General features: G+C 39.5%; 1 protein-coding gene across 1 annotated transcript in view; it reads left to right on the forward strand.

Moving 5' to 3' along the window:
• The window catches only part of BMPR2 (bone morphogenetic protein receptor type 2), a 200,370-nt gene that overhangs the window by 141,567 nt on the left and 37,651 nt on the right, over positions 1-21,152 (forward strand). The gene's annotated exons all lie outside the window — the stretch shown is intronic.

Raw genomic sequence — 21,152 nt, forward strand, 5'->3', positions numbered from 1 at the left:
ACAGAGAAGAGAGAGAGATCCTGTGTCTTCTCCTCTTTTTTTTTTTTTTGACACATGGCTGCTGTGGGGATCTAAACTCTTGACGTTAGTGTTATACACCATGCTCTAACCAGCTGAGCTAACCGTCCAGGCCCCCTTTTCTTTTTCCTCTGTGAGAGCCACTCTTATGATGTAATTATCTCCCAAAGGCCCCCACCTCCAAATACCATCACACTGAAGATTTAGCTTCAACATATAAATTTTCAGGAACACATACATTCAGTCCATAGCACTAGGTATAAGGTTTAAAAAAAAAAAAAAAAAAAAACCCTCATTTTTTTGTGCCATTCTCCATTCCTGGTTTTCCGGTACCACAAAATTCTTTTGAAATATGCATTTCTCTCCCAAACCTTCTATTTCAAATGGAAACAAAGAAATCAAGGATGACATTGAGGTTTCTAATGTAGTTGATTAGGATTTGGGGGAGTGAGGTGGTACAGCAATAGCTTATTTATCTAGACACTTGTATCTGTCTAGAACATAGCCAAGAACCAGAAGGTGGTAGACTAAAAATCTATAAGTAGCTAAGATAGATGTTGCAGAATCTTTGTAGGAAAATTCATATAATTTTTTAGGAAAGTCCTTTAGGCTTTTAAGCCTGTTTTCTCACACTTACATTCATTTATAACAATTTAGACCATCTGTTTTTAAAACTCGTACTAGATTATAAAAAACATTAAGGCAAGCATATTAACAACATCAAAAAGACAAAGGATGAGATGGAAAAATTGGAAATCAGACACAATACTTTTTAAAGACCCCAGTGGTCTGAGAATTCCTAAAAGCCCCTAAGAGTATCACTGTAAATTAGTTGGTATTCAAAGTGGTGACCCTAATCTTGTAGATATTTACTCAGTATATTTAGTTTAGGAAGCAGGAAGAATGTACATTGTATTTTTGAGCATTTCATGATACAAAAAGTTTCAAGTTAAAAACATATTTAATTGCTAGGTACTCATATGCCTCTTTTCCAACATTTTTGGCTTTCCTGTACTAATCATTTTTCAGTGGCACTAATAGGGAAGACAAGTTGGTTGGGAATGGGTGAAGATAAGGAGTTTAGTTTTTAGTTTTGCCTGAGTTGTTTAGATATCTCTAAAATATACAGTGGGAAATATAAAGTATATTTGTTAAAGAAAATCTGTATCTACATTAGTTGATTAATGTAGGTATTTAATCTGCATATTTCAAAAATCAGTCCAGCTGGTGGATCTCCACATCTTAGAGATTTTCCTGGTACTGCGTATATTTCTTCCAACCTAACAGAATAGTTGAGTCAGGTCAAAGGTAGAGACCTCACTCCCTGTGTTCAGTTTCAAAGATTATTCAAAGCTTTTAAGTACCAGCTCCTCACTATTGGTTTAGATAGTTAATATTTGACTCTGCCACTAGTTCCCTAAAGAATGTCTTCAGTTAGACCATATGTAGAGTGTAGTACCTCACATTTCTATACCAGTATTATTTCTCATGGTTTGTCTATATCTGACATGCATAGAAGATATCACTCAAGGCTATCTTGCCTCTTATGACAGATAAAACCATCTCTTATGTTCTTAGGAAGCATGTTTAAATCACACCCCTTACAACATTTGTCTGTGGCTCAACCACTGTTTTTAAGACCAGCTATTCTCATCTTAGCTATTTCAAGTTTTCTTCTTGATAGTAGAAGAACATATAAGGACTGCAAAATCTGTTGAATTCTACTTCAGAATAAGATGGCTTTTTATTTAGATCATTAGCCTCCGGTTTTTGTTTGTTTGCTTTTTGGTGGCTGGCCAGTATGGAGATCCAAAACCTTGACCTTGGTGTTGTAACACCAAGCCTTTTTTTTTTTAATGGGTGCCATACACAAAGAATTTGGCCCCATTATGTATTTTAGAGATAGTAGCATGTTAATATCAAACAAAACATAATAAAACGATGATAGTTTTCAACCCATTTTCCTTTGTCAAGAAAATCTAAACATACCACAGGCTTCTTATAAATTTCATAGCTATTTCATGTTGTCACCTTTGAATCCTAGTTTATATTAAACTGCCAAGAGGTTTACCCAAATGACAGGCCATTATCCTCTGTGGATAATATTGTGGGTTAAAATATGGATCTTTTGCAGGAAAACATCCTACTTGATTGTATGCTTTTATGCTAGTCAGTACTTTGTAATCTAGAGGTATCATAACAAAGTCATCTGCATATGTAGATAATGCTGAACAGGCTGCTATTTGAGCAGAGATACACATGTGAGGAGCATTCTTTGATTTATATCTGCATATATTTCTTACAGAATCTTTTTCCAGTTTTCTTGTTGGCTTCAGGATCATCCCCAAACTTCTGCTTATAAAGAACATCCCAGACCTTTTGGTTTCATATTGGGCTAATCTATCTACACTCTGTAAGTTAATCAATAGCCCACACTCTGAAAACAGTTTAATTGTACTTCAAAATATCTTTTAAATGGTTTGTTCCCCTTTCCTTGTTTACTTCTTTAATTCATTCTAAAGAAATCATTTGATTATCTTGATGTTGATGATTCTTCCAAGATGTAATCTTATCATTTAATATTTGGGAATAAGGAGAAAGCAGAGGATAGTAGCCTATCTTTTGGGTAAACCTCTTCATCATTTAATACAAACTAGGTGTAGAGCTAGGGCTAGGTCTCACAGACCCCTGAAGCCCGTTGTCCAGATTGGGTCACAAACCCTTCACACTCAGGTCTACAAGCTAGGTAATTGGAAAAGGTCCTTGGAGACGTGGGTAAAGAAATAATAGGCTTTGTTCAGAGCTAGGAGCAGTCGACCTAATATGGCTTCCCAGAACGTCCTCTAGAAGCTTCGCACATCTGCACCATTAGTCCTTTTTACTCAAGTCCATAATCCAAAAAAACCCAGATGCACATGCACAATCACATTAGACAGTAACAAGGAACACTTGTGCGCACGCGCATACCCACCTCAGATGCTCGACAAGACTCGGAACATCTGAGGGGCCCTGACCATTTTCTTATATTTTCCCAACAATCCACCCCTTTAGGGTCCCTCATTGTATAATCTACACGTTCAGAATCTTCCATGATTTTCCCTTAGTGAGGATAAATGACCCTTACATTTATATAACCTATTGTCTGTTCAATATGCCTTAAGAATTGTCCTATAGTTCTGTCCTTTCAACTGTTAGCCACACATGTCTGGTTAGTAGTCATCATTGGTGTGATTTTCCATGGGAATCCTATAGTCATATTGATGGGAAGTTCAGTGCATATTCAGTAGGCGGATACATTGATCACGCAACTCTGGTGAGGTGCCTGCAGCCAACATTATAGGCAAAAAGACAGAAGGGTTATTGGTACCAATAGGGGAAGTTCTCACCTCTCTGGTAAGATACATGCCAGTTTGCCATCCTGAGAAAGGGTGGTTGCAGGAATAGGTATTTTACCTGGTTTATGATACCATACATTATCTGCTAACACTTTTGGATCTATAGGTTCTACATGTAACAGTATAGGGGAACTCATAATTGGCCATAATGATAATACAAATGTGCCCTTTGGAATAGAGCACTTATCTGTTCCAGGCCATGTTACCTTTACTCAAGGAGGCCAGGTACTTGTCACCCAATATGAAACTTGTGAGTTTTCTTCTAATCTTTTCCCCCAAGGCCCTATTAGACTTGCCCAGCATATATGAGGGGCTTTTGTTCTCCAAGGCCATTCCCATTGTACTGTCTTTCCCTGTTGTAAACAGGTTGGGGCTGGTAAGAGAATATTTCCATTCTTGCCGTATCCTGGCTTCAGGAGCTTATCTTTAGTAGTGACTTGCAGTTGTATAGGTGCTGCAGCTCTATGCAACAGAGCTTCCACTGGAGAGGGCCAGTCCTTGCGGGGTCTCTCATTTAGAATCCTGACTGTTGGCCATAACCGCTGTGTCCACCCCTTCAGGGATGGGGGTTGGGCAGATAGCCTTAGTCTCTTTTTAAAAAGACCATTATACCATTCAGTCATTCCCACTGCTGGGGATGATATGGAACATGTAACTTCCACTGAATAGACAACTAGGAGGCCCACCTCTGAACCCCTATGTCCAGTAAAGTGGGTTCCATTATCACTCTCTTATGACTACAGGACGACCATACGTAGCAGTAAGGCTATTCAGTGCCTTCACAGTTTTTACTTAGTCTGGGACCTTACAAGGCCAAACAAACAGAAGACCAGTAGCCGTATCGACAGCAGTGAAGATGTATCTGAAATTCTCTGACCTTGGCAGTTGTCTGACAAGTCCACTTGCCATCAAGTCAAGGGCACCCTTCCTCGAGTTATTTGCTCTGTTGTATGGGGCACCCACCAGGGGTGTGGACTCTCTTGAGCACACACTGAACAAGCATGACAGGCATTCACTACATCTTCCCATTTTATAGGCAAGGCCCATCTTTGAGCCACCCTCCACATGGTTTTGCTGCCAGCGTGCTGCATTCATCAATGTAACCACTGGGCTACATTAGCAGCTGGGGCTCTCTCCAGCCATCTTACCTTAGCCAATGCATCGGCTTCATCATTTGCTGGACTGGCTAAGGGGAAGTGTCCTATGACATGGAAAAGAGTTACTTCTTTCTCTTGTCCCAATTCCCATAACTCTTGCCATATGGCTTGTCACCACAGGGGTCGGAGGCCTACCATCCACTGTTGATATTTCCAAATAGAGATCCAAAGGGTTAATCCTTTGTACACAGCCCAGCTGTCAGTATAGATGGTTGATGGCCCAGGCTCACTTTTTATCACCATCCATACTGCTCTCAATTCAGCCTGTTGACTGCTTTGCCCTGTGCCATTTTCATACCACATGGTATCTGTTAAGGGCTGGACAGCAACAGCTGTCCACGATGCTGAGGGTCCCATACTAGAGCCATCTGTATACCAAGCTTGCTATGTGATAGGTCCCTGTCCCTCATGGAAAGGTGTAGCCTCCACCTCCATGGGTAACGGTTGTATCAAAGTTTCCTCCACAACCTCTATTGGGCCTAGCACAGTTTGCAACTCTTTGGACAGAGGACTTGTTGACACATTGCTTCTTGTTCTATATATGCTCCCCATTTAGACAGAGTGGGAGTCTGAGCTATGCCCATTTTAGGGTTGGTTGCCCACGTGCGCAGCCAACCTATTATGGGGTATGTTGTCCTTACTAGGACTTCGGCAGTTCTTGTGGTAGCTTCAGTGGCCATTGAGGCAGAATACACAGCTGCTGTTTTTCTATTAAAGAATAATGCACTTCAGCACCCTTCCAGAGCTGAGACCAGAATCCTACAGGTGTTCAGAATTGGTCTTGTATCTGCCACAAACCCCATCCTAACCCTAATTGGGTTATATGTACGTCTAATTCAAAAGGCTTAGTGGGATCAGCCACTTGTAAAGCCTGTACTTGCTGTATTGCCCTTTTTGTAGCCAAGTAAGCCTGTTCTGCTTCTTCAGTCCAATCCCAGAGGGCTCCTTTCTTTGTTAATGCATGCAGTGGGCATGCCATTTGGGCCATATGTGGTACAAAAGTTCTCCAATACCCCAGAAGTCCCAAATTTATCTATAACTGAGCTACAGTTGTGGGTCAAGGGTATGCATGTATCTTGTCTATAATAGCTTCTGGGATGACTCTTGTATTACCCAACCAGACCACTCCTAAGAATTTGACCGACAGCCCAGGTCCTTGCACTTTGGCTGTGTTCACTGCCCACCCACATTGTTCCAAATGACTTAGCAGCATTGGAGCTGCCTGGGTTAAATCTGCAAGAGAATCAGAGGCTAGTAACACATCATCTATGTAGTGAAACATTGTAACCATGCTGGGCCTAGTCCAGTTGGCTAGGTCCCCAGCCACTAAACCATGACAGATGATTGGGCTATGCAGATAACCTTGGGGCAATACTTGAAAGGTCCACTGCCTCCCTTCCCAGGTGAAGGCAAACTGATCTTGACTATCAGCTGAGATTGGAATAGAGAAAAAAGCATTTGCAAGGTCTGATACATAATGATAAGTTCCCAGCTGAGTCGTCAGCTGATCAAGTCGTGAACTGAAGGCATGGCTGCATGCAAAGGAGGAACTACTTGGTTTAGTTCTCAATAATCTGCAGTCATTCTCCAGGTACCATCAGGCCTCTTCACTGGCCATATCAGAGCATTAAATGGGCTATGAGCCGGATGAATAATGACAACTTTCTCTAACTCCAATATAGTGGCACCTATCTCTGCATGTCCTCTCAGTAGGCAATACTGCTTTATGTTAACTACACGTCTTGGCTTGGGTAACACCTGTGGGTCATATTTAGCATATCCCTGTAACACAGGCTTTACTGTCCATATTCACAGTTGAAACTCTCCAACTGTTGTTTGCAGGTGCAAACCATAAAGTACATCCATACCAAAGATGTATTCAGCTATGGGGGATATATATACAGTATACACATGAGGGGGCAGTCATCCTATGCCCAATGGCCGTGACACGGCTTTGGCTTCAATAGTATGTCCTCCATAGCCATGTATATGAACTATGACCCCTAGAAACTTATCTGGATTGCCATATATCAAGCTACATTCTGCACTCGTATCCACCAGTGCCAAAACACACTGCACATTTTTCCTTGACCAATGTATTGCCAACTCAACATGAGGCCTTCGGTCCTCGCATGCCCCCAAAAGATGAGTACCTTGGCTTGTTCCCTAATTGAAATGAAACTGTCCATCTGCTTCCTCAGGAGCAACCAAAAAATCCTTTAAATCCACTGAGCGTACCTGGCTACCTGTTTCCATGTTTAGTGAAACGCTGTTCAGGGCGCAGTTGCTGCCACAAGGCAAACAGGACCACATTTGGGTGCCGGTCAATTTTCTTGCTATCAACCCCTCCTGCAAGCAAGTCAAGCCACATCTGCTTATGGCTAGTCTTGCTTGGTCCCCTTGGGATAAAATCCTGAGCATTTCTTGGGGGTTTGGTCTTAGCCACCTTTTAGACCCCTTTTGCTTGTCTCCTGTCATCTACTTCATCCAAGCTGGCTATCATGGTTGTTACTTCATGTTCAGGATGACCAATGTATGGAGTTAGTATGGCCATCGGTGACCCAAAGGACATTGACAGGGCATTTTGCAGCACTATGTTTCTCATTCTGCCTGTAAAATTTTCATCATTCGGGCCATGAGTGTTCACATTAAACATGGACTGCCACATCCCCAGCTTCTGAATTATTTGAACCAACTCAGCATATGTTTATTATTTGCTCACAATCTTGGGCAGTTCTCCAGCATTCACCCACACTGTTCAGGCAGCTGCATTCACCCATTCCATTAAGGAATGATTACCTGGCCCTTGTGCATATCTGTGGCTATTCTGTAGCCGCTGCCTTAGGGATGGGTGTATGGTAATGGAGGCCAATTTTTCCAACTTCTCACCAGAGCACATCACACCATCCACCCCTAGGTCTGCTAACTGTAGCAGCCAAGCAACCAGGGGCTCCCCCTGTTTCTGCTGGAACTGTTTTCCCAAGTCAACTAATTCAACCTGGGTATATAGGACATAGGTAGTGAATTGGGTCACCCGTGGATTGCCTGCGGTTGTCTGCCTGGTCCCATAGGCTGCTCGTGTTTCAGTTTCTGATGCACAACAGGTCATGCCTGGAGATGCACAGTTTCCCCCAACTCACCACTGGGTTTGTCATCCTGAGCCACTAGTCCTTTTTAATCAAGGCCATAATCCAAAAAAACCTGGATGCACATGTACAACCACATTAGACAATAACAAGGAACAGCTGTGTGCAAGCGCATACCCACCTCAGATGCTCAGCAAGACTCTGAACATCCGAGGGGCCCTGACCATTTTCTTATATTTTCCCAACACTAAGATTCAAAGGTGACAGTATAAAATAGCTATGAAATTTATAAAATGCCTGTGGTATGTTTAGTTTTTGTAGGCAAAGGAAGATAAGTTGAAAACTATCATCATTTAATTATGCATTTTGTTTGGCATAGAGTTTAAGTAGAATTTTTGTTTCTATGGTAAATCTTATGTATCAGATACCAGCATTTCTAAACTCTCAGACTTTCAGAACAGCTGGGGCCCCAAAAATAAGTTGTTGGAGGATAATTTTTCATTGATGTCAAAGCAGGAATATTCTGTACCCAGCTAATAAAGGGCACACCTCATATATGAAAACTGGTATTATGTTGTGAACTCCTAAAGAACAAAAAATTAGCTTTTTTAAAGTAATGGTTTGGTTTTCTTCTGCTTAAAATAAAGATAATGCACATTTATTATAGGAAATTTAGAAAATAAGTATGTAAAAATCACCCAAAATCTTTGTTAACATTTTAGTGTATTTCCTTCTGGTTGTTTTTCTGTGCATAAGCATTTTATTTTATCTTATTTTTTTAATCCCACTTAGATTTTTTTGTTTGTTTTGTTTTTTAATTTTAATTTTTTTTGCAACTGGCCAGCAGTATGTGGATCCGAACCCATGACCTTGGCATTATAAGGCTGTGCTCTAACCACCTTAGCTAACTGGTCAGCCCTGCACAAGCATTTTATAGTAAAACAGCATATAAAATATAGGTAGTTCAATATGATGTGTGATCAAACCCAAATCAAAACAGAGAACATTCCAGAAGACCCTTTTCCTAATCACAGTTCCTACTTTCCTCTTAAGGATAGCATTATTCTGACTCTCATTGTAATCATTTCCTTGCTTTTTTAAAAAAATAGTTTCTTTACTTCTGATATATGCCCTTTTAGTATAGTTTATTTTTTCTAGTTTTTGAGCTTTATATAAATTAAATTATCGAATATTTTAAAGTTTTTTTATGTTATTAAATGATGCTGTAGTTTTTTTGGTAGGACTGTTTTTTATTTTTGTTTTTATGTAAGATTGCAAGTCACTTGAATTGCTGTGTAATATCTCATTGTATGGATAAACCACAATTTATTTTTTAATCCTCTTGTTGATAGACATTTGGGTTGTTTCCAATTTTTGTGTACTGTGAATAATGCAGCTGTGAATTTCTTGAACATACATCCTGGTACATATGTGCATGAGTTTCTCCAAAGTATAGACCTAGGAATGGAATTGCTGAGTCTTCTGAGATGTGTGTGTGTGTGTGTGTGTGTGTGTGTGTGTGTGTGTGTGTGTGTGTGTGTGTGTGTGTGTGTGTGTGTGTGTGTGTGTGTGTGTGTGTGTGTGTGTGTGTGTGTGTGTGTGTGTGTGTGTGTGTGTGTGTGTGTGTATTCAGCTTTGGTAGATAAAGCTAAACTGTTTCCAGTAAGGCTATACCAATTTGGACTGCAAGCAGAAGTATATGAAAGTATGAAAATATAAGACATCAATAACAAATTATTGGGAGAGTGGCAGATGAACAAAGGCAAACAGTCTAAAATGAGATAGTATGTATAAATACAAAGACATCACTAATCATCTTAAATATAAGTTGATGGACTGAATTAAAAACAGATCCACATGCAAAAGACTGAAGTGGACCCCTACTTCACACCATATACAAAAATTAACTAAAACTAGACCAACAACCTAAATATAGGAGCTAAAACCACAGAACTCTTAGAAGAAAACACAGGGATACATCTTCATGACTTTGTGTATTAGTCCATTTCTTTTGCTTATAACAAAATACCTGTAACTGGGTGATTTGCAAGAAAACCAAACTCATTGCTTACAGTTTTGGAGGCTTGGAAGTCCACAGTCCAGGGAACACATCTGGTGAGGTGACTCCACAGCAATGCAGAGTGTCACAGGGCAAAGATGATGGAGGAGAGAGAGATACTCCTCTGTGCTTTCCTTCTAAAGACCCCACACCACACTCCTGACCACAATTATTCATCCATTCACTACACCACAGTCCTACAATCTAATCACCTCTTCAAGGCCCCATCTTTCAATTACCATAATAAGATTTATCACCCTCTAAACACTGTCACAGCGGGGGCCAAGTTTCCAATTCCTGGAACTTTGGGGGACACAATTTAAGCATCAGTGAGTTTAGGGGGGACATTCAATCCACAGCACCTTGGATTTGGCAATGAATTCTTAAGATATGACACCAGAAGCACAAGCAACAAAAGAAAAAATAGATAAATTGGACTCTATCAAAATTTAAAACATTTGTGCTTCAAAAGACATTATAAAGAAGGTGAAAAGACAACCTACGTACTATAGCATGGGTAAACCTTGAAAACATTATGTAAAGGAAATAAGTAAAACACAAAAAGACAAATATTGTATGATTCCATTTATATGAATATCTAGAGTTGGCAAATTCTTAGAAACAGAGAGTAGATTAGGGGTCACCAGGGGCTGGGAGAAGGGGAGAATAGGGAGTTATTACTTAATGATTACAGAGTTACTGTTTGGAGTGATGAACAAGTTTTGAAAGTAGATAGTGGTGATGGTTGACAACATTGTGAATATAATTAATACCACTTAATTGTACACTTATAAATGGTTAAAAAGGCAAGGCAAATTTTTTGTTATATATATTCCACCACAATTTTTAAAAATTAATGTAATATACCAAAAAGCTGAATTGTGTACTTTAAATGTGTGAGTTATATGATATGTGAATTATATCTCAATATAGCTGTTTAAAAAACACACACTAACAATCTAACTATAGTTTAGGTTATTTACAAGAGATAAATCTAAAACATAAGGATACAGAAAGGTATACAAATTGGTGGGGGAAATACACAAATATTAGCTGTATCAGTAACAGATCAAAAGGACTTTAAGGCATCAAACATTACCAGAGACAAAGCAGATTACTTCATAATAACAAGTATTCAGTTTAACAGGAAGACGGAACAATTTAAAATTTGTGTACAGTTAGTAATACAGCCTAAAAATATATGAAACAAAAATTGATAGAACTTAAAGAAGAAATAGCCAATTTTTAATTATAATGAAAGATTTTAAACACATTTTTCTAGTGATTGATAAACAGTAGAAAATGGAGTAAATAGGTTGAAGATTTGGACTACTCAGTGAATAGAAAGATGTTCACAAGCTTCTTTTAAAGGCAAAAAAGTATAAATAACCTAAACTGGGGGGTTAAGGATTCTTAAAGTTATCGGACAGTGCTAAGTGAAATGATGCAGAATACAAAGTTGGGTATAGTTATTCGAATCTCATTTAAAGTGTTTTATGTCGAAGTTCCAGTCAAGATGGCAGAATAGATGGTCCCCAGTGTCACTCTCTCCCACAAATCAACCAATTTACAACTATAAAAATGTAACAACATCCAAGGTGGGGCCACTGGCGCTCAGGGGAAGATGAGGAGAGTCCTACAGAGTTCATGAAGGCGGGAGAAATCACAATGAGAGAAAGAAAAAACTGCTCTGAGCACTTTGGGCTGCAGCCACTTTAATGCTGGAACTGCTGAGCTCATGGAGCAGGAGCCAGCAGAAACCGTAGCTGTGCCCTTCAGATGAAGTTACTTGGAGGCAGCAGGTGAGATGAGGACCTTGGTGGCTCCCAGGACAGCAAGACCACAAATAGGGTTCCTGTGGATCCACGCAGGAGTGACGAGCCAGAACAGCTGAAAGGGGAGCCATTCAGAGTCCGGTGAGTCAACGCAAGGGACCAGCACAGGGCCCATCCCATTGGAAGGGTTTGGAGCACAAGCAGTGGGGGAGACAGGCCCACTGGGAGAACACAGGTACACAGCAAGGACAGCTGATCCGCTCCCCAATCAGAGCAGGACCACTCAGAGGAGACTGGGGTGCAATTTGATGAAAAACTCAGGCCCAGATCAGAGTTTCTATACAACCAAGGTGCACTGAGTCTCTGGAGAGCCAGAAGTACCTGTAAGGTTAACCATTAAACCCTGAGCTGCACAAAAATGCCTTCCCTAGGGAAACAGCAGCAAAGCAGCAATTTAGCTGAACCATACAGCTCAAGTACTGGTTCCAACAGGAAGTTCCCCTGTTTTAGAAGTAAGCAAAGGACAAAAAATTAGTTCTGGCCCAAGCACACCACCAGCGCCTTGGGGCCCACCAGGGGACATGAGGCATATGTAGTCAGGGACAAGACCCCCACCCACAACCACTCACACTGCCAGAGCCTTGGGGCCCACCTGGGACCCCAAAGCTAGGAGCCAGGGACCAGACCCCACTCCAATATCCAGGCACAGTGCCAGCGCCTCTGGGCCCACCTGGGGGACAAGAGCATGCACCGGACCCCCCACCCACAACCAAGCACACTGCACCAGCACCTAGGGGCCTGCCCAGGTACCCGAGGCATGGAGAAGGGGATTGGACTGCCCCCCCCCCCACAACCAGGCACACCGCCAGCACCTCAGGGTGTGCCTAGGGACCTGTGGCATGGAGAAGGGGACCAGACCCCCTCCCACAACCAGGCACACTTCACCAGCACCTCAGGGCCTGCCCAGGGACCTGAGGCATGGTTCCAGGGACCAGACAGTTCCCACAAGTAGCCATACTGCCAGCACCAAGGAGCATGCCAAAAACATCACTTCCATGTGGGTGGCCCACCACAGCCACCACAATAACCATGGCTGCCACAAAAGCAGCTAAATGCCACAGCCACCACACAGATGGTCCGCCAGCCACTGGAGTGCATTGAAAGGAGGAGAGTCACCAGCAGAGATAAAGAAAAGAAGAGGATGTCTCTCTCCACAAAGCCCATTCCAGAGTGACAGAAGAAGCATCTGCTCTGTGATAATATTGGGGGAACTGAACACACCTCTCAGCATTGGGCAGATCATCTAGGCAGCAAATCAACAGAGTAACCATTATTATTTCAGAAGGAGAGAAGAAATCTAGGGTAATTAGAGGGAACAGGGGGAGGGAGAGGGGGATGGGGAGAGACTGGACAAGGGGCATAAAGAATAATTATGATTCATAGCAATATATATGGTAATTATATTGATTCGATCAACATATCTCAATGTTGAACCCCCAAAATATGTATAATCAATTTTGATTCAATAAAAATTTTAAAAAGAAAAAGAAAAAAATAAATAAAGTGTTATATGTGAACTGGAAAAACACTTTGGTATTCCACAGTTTGACTATGATGTACATAGGTAAAATTTTCTTTGCAGTTATACTGCTTGGGGTTTGCTGATCTTAAATCTTTCATCGGTTTTGGTAATGTCTTGTGCTTTATCTTTTAAAGTATTTCTTCTGCACCATTTTGTATCTCTCTCTCTCTCACTCCTTCTACTGTGACTCCAATAACATTTACTATTGTCTCATAGATCTTTGCTTCTTTGTTCTTTTTTTCTTATCTTTTTCTGTTAGTTAGTTGCAAATTTCTGTTGATATCTGTTCAAGTTTACTGATTCTTTTGTCAGTAGTGCCCTCTGCTGATAATCATATCGAAAGAATCCTTTAGGTCTGTTACTGTACATTCAATTTCCAGCATTTCCATTTGGCTCTTTTTAATAATTTATCTCTGACATTTCCCCTCTGTCCACTCATGAAATCTGTGTTTTCCATGATATTCCCTAACACATTTATCATAGTTATTTTAAAGTCTTCAATAATTTCACGATCTGGGATATTCCTGGGTCATTTCTGGGTCTATTGGCTATGTCCTGTCTTGACGACGGACCGACCATATTTCCTTACCTTTTCACATGTCTTTTGATTTTGGGTTGGATGCTGAACATTGCAGGTTAAAGAAGAGTAGAGTATGAAGTAGATAATATTTATCTTCAAAAAAGACATATTCTCTGTTTTGTCAAGCCACCAGAATGAGGGCTAAATGAACATAATCTGTAGCTGACCTGTTTCTGGGCGTCATTGTTGTTTCCTTAGTTTGATTCAGTTTATCATAGGTTTCAGATGATTTCAGGGCAGAATGAACCTTCCCTTTAGCAAGGTTTGGGATCTGACTGCCTGGAGGATTTCTCTCAGTTCTACTGCTTTGCTTTCAGGTTTCAGTAAGCCCTATGTCATGGCCCTACAAGAAAGAGATCTCTCAACTTTTCTGTCCCTTGCCCAGGTGGATACTGTCTTGTAATCAGTGAGGCCCTGGAGTGCCTAGAGGGTTTGTCTCAGTTCTTATGCCCTGTCCTCAGACTTTAACAGGCCTTGTATGCCTATGCCTTAAGGGTATTCTCTGTTCTCCTGTCCTGCCTCCGTTCATACTTGGGAGCACTTGGTGAAGGCCTGTAGAAAAGAGTTGGCAGGTGACTGTTAACTCTTTGTGTTTGGGGCCCCTAGATATTTTTAACTGTCATGCCAGTCTTTACTCAGTCTTTAAGAATGTGTTAAACGTTCAACTGTTTCTTCCTACTCACATCTATTGTGGTATCCTCCTTCACCTACTGCTTCACCTAGGATAGAAGCAGCCTTGGGTCTTTTCTCTCTTGGAAAGGACTTGTCATATTACACTTTTTAATCCATTTAGTTTGTGTCCTTAGTGCCTAATGAGCTGTAAAGAAAAGACTATGATTTTGTAGGTTTTATGGCTTGTTATTAGGGTGTTTTGGCGTGTTATTAAGGTGGGAACAAAATAACCTTATATCTTCCTAAAAACCCATGTAAATATCCAGACTTTCTAATTTAGAAATAGCAAAGTTTTGTTTTATGTTAGACCTATGGATTTTTATTAGTGTAATTAAGGAACAACCTCATTATATTAAAAATCTAAGTATATTTTGTCTGTCACATTAGTGGTATCATTTTGGCAAGGTTTTATTCAATACTAACTTGATGAAATTAGATTTAATTTTGTATATCATTTTCTTTCATAAAAAGTCCTGGAGATTTACTAAGCTTCCACCTTAGGAAACTAGAAAAAAAGGAGAAAATTATATACAAAGTAAGGAGAAGAAAAGAAAGAATAAAATCAATGAAATTGAAATCAACACACCCAAAAGCTGGTTCTTTAAAAAATATCAATAAAATTGATCGATTTCTAGCCCAGGCTACCAAGAAAAAAAGAGAAAAGAAACTAATTACTAATAATCAGAAATGAAAGAGGAGTTATTAGTACTGATCTCATGGACATTAAAAGGTAAGTAAAGGAATATTATGAACAACTCTATGCCCACAAATTTGAGAACATAGATGTAATGAACTGATTCCTTAAAAGACACAGCTGCTCAAGTTCATACAAAGAGAAATGTGTAATCTAAATAGGGATATATTTATTAAAGGAATTTAATCAAGAATTAATAGCCTTCCAAAACCAAAAGCACAAATCTCAGATTGTTTCACTATTGAATTCTAGCAAACATTTTTATGAAATATCAATTTTCTACAATCCTTTTCAGGAAATGGAAGCAGAGTGAAAACTTCCTAATTCATTCTATGATGCCAGCATTACCCTAATACCAAGACAGTGAAAGACAGCCCACTCTGGGAGAAATACTTGCAAAACACATATCTCATCAACAATTTGTACCCAAAATATGCAAAGAACTGTTAAAACTTGTCAGTAAGTAAACAAGCAGTCCAATTTAAAAGTGCACAAAAGATCTGAACAAACACATCACCAAGGAAAGCAGACAGATAGCAAATAAGCAAATGAAAAGATGCTTAACATCATATGTCATTAGAGAATTGCACCTTAACATGGCAATGACATACTAGTGCCAACCTATTAGTATGGCTAAAATCCAAAACATTGACATCAATTGCTGATGAGTATGTGGAACATGAACTCTCATTCATTGCTATGGGAATGCAGTATGGTACAGCCACTTTGGAAGACAGTTTGATAGTTCCTTACAAAGCTAAGTAGCTTTATCGTATGATCTAGCAATTATTTTCCTAGATATTTTACCTGAACCAGTTGAAAACTTATATCCCACAAAAATCTGTACATGGGTATTTGTAGCAGCTTTATTCACAATTGCCCAAACTTTGAGGCAACAAAGATGTCCTTCAATAGGTGAGTGGATAAACAACCTGTGGTATATCCATTCCATTGAATATTTATTCAGTCATGAAAGGAAATGAGCTACTAAGCCACAAAAAGATGTAGAGGAACCCTAAATGCATATTGCTAAATGAAAGAAGCCAGTCTGAAAAGGCTATATACTGTACCATTCCAACTGTTTGACATTTTGGAAAAGGCAAAACTATAGAAACAGTAAAAAGATCACTGACTGCCAGAGGGTTAAGGAATGAGTAGGTGGAGCACAGGTTTAGGTTAGAGAAACAATTCTGTTCAATATTGTAATGGTAGATATATGACATTATGCATCTGTCAAAACCCATAAAACTGTACAACACAAAGGGTGAACCCTAATGTAAACTATGGACTTTAGTTAATAATAATATATGAAAATTGGTTCCTCAACTGTACAGATGTACCACACTGTATTGATTTGCTTGGGCTGCCATAACAAAATACTGTAGATTGTATGACTTAAACAACAGAAATTTATTTTCTCACAATTCTGGAGGCTGAAATTCCAAAGATGAGGTTGACAGCGAGGTCAAGTTCTAGCAATGCCTCTCTTCCTAGCTTGCTGATGGCCACGTTCTCACTTTGTACTCACCTGCAATGGAGGGAGCGTGGAGAGGGAGGAAGAAAGAAGGTAAGAAGGGAGAAAGGGCTCTCTGGTATCTCTTCTTATAAGGGCACTAATCCCATCATAAGGGCTTCACCCTCATGACCTCATGTAAACCTATCTCCCAAAGGCTCCATCTCCAAATATCATCACATTGGGGGTTAGGGCTTCAATATATGAATTTAGTGTGGACACACAATTCAGTCCATAGCACACAATAATAGGAGATAATAATAGCAGGAGGATAATAGTAATGAGGAGAATTGTGAGGGGTGAGGAGTTGGGTGTGTGGGAACTCTTAGAACTTTCTGGGCAATTTTTTTGTAATCCTAAAACTGCAATAAAGTCTATTAAAAAATAATAATATCCTGTACCAGCCAGCTGCCAAAATAATAATGATAGCAAGACTTAAGATTGCTAAATTTAAATGTCAGAGAGATTTAAAAACAGGTGAAATTTTCTTTGATATCCACTTCCTAATAGAATGCTAAGTGTAACAAGAGCAAGCTATCTCAAATTAGCATTCATCCTGGAACACTTTTCAGTCTTTCTTACCTTTCCTCTGCCTGCTTGGAACCTCTCTTCTTTACCTTAAATGTCACTATTTTTGTTATCTCCATGTTCTCCTTTTTGTCCTCCACTTTTTATCTTTCACCTTTTCCTTCTTTTTACCCTAATGAATCACAAATAAAATGTGAGCATTATTTGATGATTTAAAAAACAAAATACCATGCTTTTTGTTTTTACTTTTTTTCTTACTTTGAGAAGATAAACATTAATTTTCTTCCTTAAAATTTTTTTTAAAAATATTTTTGACAAGTTTATATATATATAAAAGAAAACCAATTCCTTTATAATTAATTTACTTTTCTGGAATTTTTGATAGCATCACATTTCATTCAATCTGATTGAATGATAGCTTACATACTAATGAATCTAGAATGGTACTGATTAACTTATACCATAGTAGAAAGCTTCAGAGTTACCTTAAAAAAAAAAAAAAAAAAAGGTTTTTACAGTCAGTAACCTTAGGGGAAGATCAGTAAGCACATAAATATTTGTGTATATCTTATAGTAAAGAATCTGTAAATTATTATTTAGTTTTGTGTGTGTGTTTAAGTGCATTGAAAATAAAGTTTCTCTTTTTGGTTTAGCAAATTCTAAAATGAGTTAGGGTTTTTCTTTTATTAATTGAGGTAAAATTCATATTACATAGAGTTAACCATGTTAAAATGTATCATTTAGTACATTTGCAATGTTGCGCAACCATCAGCTCTATCTAGTTCCAGACATTTTTTATCACTCCACAAGTGAAACCCTGTATCTAGTAAGCAGTCACTTTCTGTCTCTATGGGTTTACCTATTCTGGATATTTTATATAAATGGGATCATACAATATGCAGCCTTTTGTATATCCACGTTTTGTTTATCCATTCACCAATTATGAACATTTATATTGTTCCCACTTTTGCCTATTGTGGATAGTGATGCCATGAACATTCATTTAGAAGTTTTTGTTGGAACACATATTTTTAGTTATTTTGGGTGTATGCCTAGGAGTGGAATTGCTGGGTCTTATGGTAATTCTGTTTAACTTTTTAAGGAACCCCCAAACTGTTTTCTGCTGTATCTGTACCGTTTTATATTGTCGAGAGCAATGTACAAGACTTATGATTTTTCCACATCCTTGCTGATGCTTTTTATTTTCTTTTTCTTTTTTTTAATTATAGCCATGCTGGTATGTGTGAAGTGATATCTCATTGTGGTCAAATGAGTTTTTATATGTAGCTTTTCTGCCTATAACTTACTCTATATGTTTAAAGTAAATACAGTTATCAGTGTATTAGAATCTATTAATATCTAATAAAAAGTCCTGCAAATTAAGACTATTTCGGTGCTTACTTTGACATTTTTAATTTGACTGAGACAAATGAATTCATTTAGAATAGAGGAACTCTTCGCCACAAATGCTTCTTACTTTGTCATAGAAGCTTCTAGTTTGAATACAACACATGATTATAGTGTCTAAAGTAAGAAAGTTTTAAAATACAGTATACTTGATTTTGATTGAATATAAAGAATGATTAAATAAGTATATTAGCAGACATCAAGCCCAGCCTCTGGTCAGTATTAACAAACAGCATGTGAATATCTCTAGTAAAATAATGAACAGCTATTTCATAGCATAACTCATTCCATTTTAGACAGCTGTATTTGTAAGCCATAAATTCTTTTGTATGTTAAGCTGTAGTGGATTGAATTATGTCCCCCCAAAACTCCCTGAAGCTTGAATTGTGTCCCCCCAAGTTTCCTGTATTAGAAACTTAGCCCCCACTATGACTGTTAAGAGGGTTGGAAATCCTATTATGGTAACTGAAAGGTGGAACCTTAAAGAGGTGATTAGATTGTAGGACCCTGCAGTAGTGAATGCATTAAAAATGGTGGTCAGGAGCATGGTTCTGAGGCTTTAAAAGAAGAGAGTCTGTCTGTCTCTCTGTCTTGCTCTCTCTGCTTCCACCATCTTGCAATGTGAAACCCCTGGGACACTGTCACTACTACCAGATGGACTTTGGACTTCCTAGCCTCAGAAACTGTAAGCAATAAATTTCATTTTCTTTATAATTACCCAGTTCTGTGTATTTTGTTATAAGCAACAAAATGAACTAATACATAAGCTAAAGACAGTTGTCCTTGAACATAACGCTATTGGATCTGGTTATTCTATCTAGCTATTCAGAACAAATCCGTTTTTTCACATGAAGACAGCTTTTATATCCTCCCAAGTTTTCTCTTTTCCACATTAGGCACTTTCAGTTTCTGCCCATCACAATTCAGAGTACTCATACTTTTACCATTCAACTTGCTCTCTTCTGGATAAGCCATAGATTGTGGATTCATCCCAAAGGGTATTTGCACTAGACATGATCTGACCTATAGAATTGAACTGACGTATAAAATGTTTACATGTTTGTTATAGCTCTGTGATTTAGATATGGGTGTTCCCATTCTGCAAGTGAGAAAAATTAGGATCAGACAGGTGAAAAAATTTTCCCAAGGTCACATAATAAGTGGAAGAGCTGAGCTTCAAGTCCAGTTCAGATTTAACTGCTTGCAAAACCATGTTCCTTTCATTAATAATAATGCTATCAATGTTATAAACATAACTATAATTTATTGCATAGATAATTTATACTCAATACTCTGCTAAGCAGCTAGACTCAGACTAAGATTACTTGTGAGATACAGAGTACTACTTTTACAAATGAGGAAATTGAAACACAGGAAAAAATAATTTGCTCAAGTCCACTGAACAAGTGGTGTAGAGCCAGGATTTAAAACCAATTGTGAGGGCCGGCCCGTGGCTCACTTGGGAGAGTGTGGTGCTGATAACACCAAGGCCAAGGGTTCAGATCCCTATATAGGTATGGCCGGTTGCTCACTTGGGAGAGTATGGTGCTGACAACACCAAGTCGGTCATCTTTTTAAAAAGTAAAATAAATAAAACCAAATGTGGAATTTCTGATCAAGATGGCAGAATAGACGGTACTCAGCATCACCCTCTCCCATAATCAACCAATTGACAGCTATTAAAAAGCAACAACTGCCAAGATGGGGCCACTAGAGCCTAGAGGAAGAGAAAGAGAGAGACCTACAGAGTTCATGAAAGCAGGAGAAATCACAATGAAAGAAAGAAAGGGCTGCTCCAACCGTTTCAAGCCCTGGTCATTTCAAGGCTAACCCTAGTGAGCACGTGGAACAGGAGCTAGCAAAACCCACAGCTGTGCCTTTCTTGTGAAGTTTTTTGGAGGCTGCAAGGGAGAAGAGGGCTTTGGTGGCCCCCAGGCCAGCAAGACCACTAACAGGGTTCCCATGGACCAACATAGGAGTGAGGAGCCACAGACAACTGGAAAAAGGAGCCAGTCACAGGCCAGTGAGTCACTACAAGGGACAGGCACATGGCCTGTCCATGGGAAGTGTTTGGAGTACAGGTGGTGGGGGAGACGGGCCCACCATGGGGACATTGGGGCACAGCATGGACAACTTATCTGCCCTCCAGTCAGCACAGGCCCACCCAGTGGAGACTGGTCAGGAATATAGAACTGCAGGGGTTGCAATTTGCTGAAAAGACACAGGCCCAGATCAGAGTTTCCACACAACCTAGGTGTATTGGACCTCACAAGACCTGGAAGTACTTACAAAGTCAACAATTAAAACCTGAGCTGCACAAAAAGCCTTCCCCAGAGAATCAGCAGCAAAGAAGCAACTTAGTTCAACAACAGGGCTCAAATAAGGTTCCCACAGGAAGCCCCCCCACTTTAGAAGTAACTAAAGGACAACAAATTAGTTCCTGTGCAGAGTTTAAGTGCTGGAAGTAGTGAATAATCCAACACAGAGCTGAAAGAAAAAACAAAATCCCCACAAATCTTAGACAAAGTTTTGATATTGACCAGTAAAGTTCTAAAACCACCAAAGAACACCTATAAAACCTAAAAGGACCAGAAGCCCGTTAGCTACCAATCCTGGGTGGTGGGAGGGCTGAGAGCCTCAGCCATGCCCCCCTGACATCTGCATCTAGCCCAGCAGTGACCACTGA

The sequence above is a fragment of the Cynocephalus volans genome, chromosome 1 (assembly GCF_027409185.1).
Source record: "Cynocephalus volans isolate mCynVol1 chromosome 1, mCynVol1.pri, whole genome shotgun sequence".
Classification (NCBI taxonomy): Eukaryota; Metazoa; Chordata; class Mammalia; order Dermoptera; family Cynocephalidae; genus Cynocephalus; species Cynocephalus volans.